Below are 5,843 nucleotides of genomic sequence, written 5' to 3' on the forward strand. Positions count from 1 at the left end.
TACGCAAATCCTCTTATTCTGATAGGTAGTCTAATCCCCGAATCTTAAAACCAACATCATCGTTAATTTTCAATAAGTATCTTTCCAATCCAAATAAAACTTATTCCAAAAAGGGTTGTTGTTTATTTTTTTAACCACATCATATAACGTATTTTTCCTTAAAATTTCTACCTTTTTTCTTGTGTCAACAGATCCTTCCATTCTGTTCTGAGTGACCTATGAATACGTCTCCTCTTTTTCTTTTTTTTAATTTTGGGGATGGTATATCCTGGGTCAAACGCCAATTCACCCCTAAATATTATTTTTTCCCAAGTAGGACATATATATCACAAGGAGAACTATGTTAAACAACTGAGCGCGCTGACACACGTATCACACTTATTTTCTTTTGTATTTCCTTATGCATTCAATGTAAATAAAGGAAACAGCACACACTTTCAATAGGTTACGTAACCCATTCAAGCCCTAAAAATAAAATATGTTTTTGCTACATAAAGAGTTGTCAAGCTCAAATACGAGCGAAAAAATGAGAACTGCTAATTTTTCATTGAGTGAGAGTGGGAGACCGCTCATTGATTTAAAATACGAGCGGGAGCGCGCTCACAAAATTAGTAACTGAGCCCAAGCGGAAGCGTGCTCAGGATTTTTTGAGCGGACTAACGCTCTGTTCCTGCTCCATAAGTCAATATCGATTTGACATATACCTTACGTATCCATTTACATGTAGTGGTTTTAAACCACACTGAGTCCCAATCATTTTATGAGCGTTCATATGCAATATCGGTGTATTCAATGCGTATTTTGAAAGAATTATTTTTCTTATCCTTCAGATCAATAAACAGAGGAACTTATAACCAATATTCTTTTAGTGGTACTGATGCTTATTAATATGAATGCTTCTGATAATATGTAGAAACATAAAAGTTTTTAGACGTCTTTATTTTTTACATATTCATCCTATAAGAGGAAAATTTGATTTAAAAAATAATATTTATCATATACGAATACATATTAAAATTTTAACCAGTAAATTATAAGTTAAACTACTATTTAAACAAAGAAGATAAGGATAGTTACTAAGATAATACTCTATTACTGAAATGCTGCAAGTGCTAGAGGAATGGGGATGATATTTGAGATTAAATCTCAAGGGATATACCAAATGAATTAGTAAATGGTAGATTAAAAATCAAATTTGACCATTCAAATTTATTTTTAATTGCCGCGCCTCCCTCATGCATTTAAAATATTCATTTATTAATTATCGTTAATCTATATTACTGCAGATAAGTGTGTTGTATGTCTATTGGTCTGAGGAGGACTTTTTAGTGTGTGCTTAACTAACTGTGTAATTCCAAGCAATATCGATCACTCCCGCTAGTATAAAAAATCAAACAAAGATTACTATTCAAACGAACTGGAATTAAAAGTACACATTGCACAAAAATCAATAAGTTTCTACATTGCTTCTGAGAAAACATAATTCTAAATTTAAGAGAGAAACAAAGTCATTCTAGGAAGATTTAATATCTTATAATTGGCTCGACAAAACCTCCATAGAATGCCAAGTTTTGACAAGTTCCAAGGTTTGAGGAGTTACGAGCTTTTGTTGAATTTTGCAAAGGAGAGCTTTGCGAGATCCATTTACAAAACTTATTCCCCTAAAATAACTATATCTACACCGACTGAATGTGTTTAGAACACATTTGTTTACGTTTAGTTTGTGCTTAATTTGTTTCTTCTCAGTTTTCGAGCATCATAAATTATTTTATTACAATATTTATAAAATTATAATACTCAAATAACAAATTCAAATGATCGTTTTTTACATCTTGACGGATATATTTAATATTTTTTATTAATAACTTAAAAAATAATAAATAGTTAAATACCAGTAATAAATAATAATACATAACAATCGCAATCGCAAGTTAAACATTATTTTCCCGATGCCGATTCCAGAAAAACACCCGATTCGCCAATTCTGATTAATCGTCCCATCACTAGTAGAAAGGTTGAATAAGTTTTAAAGACTTGATAATGAAATTCTTTGGTGTCCATGTATAAGTATTTCAATTATGAGGATTACAACAGTTCTTTTAAATATTTGATTAGAAATCGATAAGATCCAAGATCATTCTCGTATTTGGGAATTTCGGTAATACGAGAACTCTTCCCCAATTGCGTGCTACGAGAACTCGTTATCCTGGCGCCATGCGTACTCTTCTTGGAATTGAGGTTATAACTTATCCTGGACTCAATACTACGAGTACTCTCCCTAAATTATGTGAGAACATATCTTTGACTAAGACTCCACTTGTACTCGATTTTATTATAACTCATCCTATACTCAGCGACATAATTATTCGTCCTAGTCGATGAAGAGTTCCTACCCTTACTGTGGATAAATAAATAACTAAATAAGAACACACGAAATAGATTTTTTATTAGAACAAATTATTTTTTTATTGCGTTTAAACATTAACAAACAATACAAATTTTTTGAAGCATTGAAGATATTCTGATATTAAAGGCTTCCTGCTTACTCGCTCTTAAGTTTTTTTTTAACTCTTTTGATTTATTATTTTGATATCCAAATCTTTTCTTGTTCTCATGAATTAAATAATTTACCTCATAGAAGTATTTTTTCCCGTACAGTTGAAAATTTTATATGCTATACTTAAAATATATTGGTTACAAGTATGATTTTCCTCACATTCTACTTTGGCAATGCCTGAATCATAAGGATCATGTTAAAAAATACTTTATTTGATTAAATATTGCCCGGTTATTTTTAAATTTGAAAAAATTTGAAAAACATAAAAGCAAGTTAGTAAGGGTAAGTTCCTCAAAAATGGTTGATATCGACCTCATCCAGTAATTTTTGCGACATCATATATAGTCGAGTTGATGAAACAAACCAGGGGCTTCTTTGCGGAGCTCTCTGTGTAAAGCCGTTGAGTTGTTTTTTTCCATAATATAGACAAAGTATACATCTATGTGGTCTACCTTCTCTGTGAAGAATCTTTTAGAAGAATAACTGAATCTATTTCATCTTCAACATTGGTTTAAGTTAAATTTTCAGAAACAAAGTCTGAAGTAGACAAGGAGTTCAAATAGTCCAGTATGTTCAATAAAATATCACACTCATAATATAATTATTGTCAATGATGTTTTTCAGTAGTTGAAATGAAAGTTCTCTGTTCCTGTATCTGAAAAATTGAAATGTTCATGATCATTAATGCATGTACATTTTAATAGACTAAAATACTAACCGCATTCTATTTGATAAGTTTAAAATAACTTTGGCACAAAATCTGATGAAAAATCCATGTAAATCCGAAAATTTAAGATTATGAAATATCAATGCCTGATCAATGTAGTCAAAGCGCTCATAAAACCTATCGGGTAAGCGAGCTCTGTCCAGTTTTAAATTTAGTTTTGATTTCGAAGAAATAGTATTGGCCATTTTGAATACATGAATTTTATTCATAATATTTTCTTTTCTTTTACGATCCCAGTGAAAGAGAGAGGTGGTTTGCTCCTCACTATTTTGACTGGCTTGGAAAAAAAGGAGGGCATGTTTGGAAACTGTGTTGGTGTAGCATCCTTGTTTAATATTTTTATAGGGATATTCTTACACTGATAGTTGTTCGTATCCTCAGATTGAATTTTATAGTCGGGAGATAAAAAATGCATTTAGCAGAATATTTTGAAGGCTCCTAATGGCTAATTGTTAAAAAAGAAAGTTCTGATCCAAACTGAGCAATGACTTTGTCATTCCTTATCCTTTGGAAAAATATGGAAACGTCTTTTGGCGGGAGGAGGATCCTTCTTCTTAGACTTAGTTAGCCTGTAGCCACTAAGGCACTAATGAGTCCTACTTGGTATACTTGTTTAAAATGGTTACGAGAGTCTTCCCTCCCCTGCTCTAAGAATTCATTCGTATAAATTATAATAATAATTAAAACCGATCTTACAAAAACCGCATCAATATTGCAATTTGTAAAGACGGAATATTATTAAAATAGCTAAAATACACTGGCGTCAGATCACAGTTGACGTAATCTTAAAAGATACTAACGACCTTTAGTAATCCTGCTTGATATTTGCCCAAGTGGCAGTGAGTCACACCCCTGTTGTATAATGTATATTTTTTAGTTAGCTCATGCCTACTGTTGACAAAGCATCCAAAAATCGTATCATTTCATTTCTCATAGATATATGTAGGTATACACTAGGATATACTAAAGAAGGATAGTGCAGCTTTATTTTTTATCCTATAGCGGGTGCTTTAGAATAGAAGAGAGCAGGACTTTCAATTTCTTAGTTGAGTCCTTGCTTCTCGGCAATTTATAATAATTATTATTAATTAATCTTAATAGTCAGGTGGTGTGCTCAAGTAAGAGATGGTTACTCAGTGCTCCGTACCGAAGTACTCTAGTGGACTTAATTCAAACTGAAAAAAGGATAAGGACGAAAGAATAGTGTTCCAAAGATTTCCTTTTAAAAATGAAGAACTCATGAAAGAATGGAAAATGCAATTCCTAGGTATTTAAGAATTAATTCCAATTCTCTAGATTATTTCCATATGCACACCATTACAGAAAGAACTAGGTGCCAACAGGATGAGGATTATAAGACTTCAAAAAATGAAAGCAATCTGTACGGAAAAAAGAACTCCACTCTGCTTCGACGTCATTTAAATCCAAATTGTGTTCCCTCATTATCCCCAGATGTACCGGGAAGCCAATTATCAAAACCACTTGCACGGGGACCAACAAAAACATTCATTTCAAGGGTTCTGAGTATTCATAACATCACATTTTATGACTTTAATCCACAAAGACTAAATATGATCATTGCAATTTTCCAGGCTTTTGAATCAAGCTAAATATTAAGAAAAAGTGAATGCTAATTTTTTTTGAAGATGAACGTGTTGGATCTCTCAACGATTTGTCATTTAAATTGAAGGCACATCAATTAAGACATAGGATTATTCAAGTATTTAGAGAAAATAGCATATTTTTTCTCCAAATTGAATCTTCTCCTCCCCAGTTAACAATCTATTTAAATATCAATGATTCATTGGAATACCAAATTTATGCTAAAAATAAAGAATTAAAGCAAAAGGAAGTTGCTCATCTGTGCTCCTGTACAAAAATAGAGGACGTGATTCAAGTATGTAACTAACTTGCCTTCGCTAAATCTTATCAGCAAATTGAAAAGGTACACTGGATGTTTCAGAAAAGGAGGAAAATCAAATAAGCTTTCTTTCTAATCAACTGAGAATGAGCCTTATATCTTTAAAATCGTTTGACAAGCGTTTTCAATTTCGAGACTGAATTTTCTCCGGCTGCTATCAAATATTTACAGTCTAGAATCGAATGTTTGTCCCACGAAGAACGAAAATCTTCCTTGATTTTTTGATGAGGTGTACTCCTCCAAAAGCGTGGAATTTAGTGAAGGTAAATTTTTGGGATTACAATCGGATGGTGAAATAACTAAGACACTGATTTTTTTTATGAGAAGAAGTATCTCTTCCTAATACAAAGATATTATTGCAATGATCCCTTCGTCAAAAATCAACTCAGAGATGATTAAAAAATGTACAATAAAGGCACTTGAGCTTATATCGAAAATAGGCTTTGATAGAGTTACATTGATATGTGATGCCCACTTCGCAAATCGTCGCTTTTATATCGATGTTCAATGTGATGGTTCTTTGAGACCTTACATAGAAAATCCATATGCAATGGGGCACAAGGGTCTTGTTCGATAGTGTACATTTATTTAAAAACTTGTATAATAATTTTTTGACTAAGAACAATTTCTTTTACGCT

This window comes from Lepeophtheirus salmonis, chromosome 10, assembly GCF_016086655.4.
Source record: "Lepeophtheirus salmonis chromosome 10, UVic_Lsal_1.4, whole genome shotgun sequence".
NCBI lineage: Eukaryota > Metazoa > Arthropoda > Copepoda > Siphonostomatoida > Caligidae > Lepeophtheirus > Lepeophtheirus salmonis.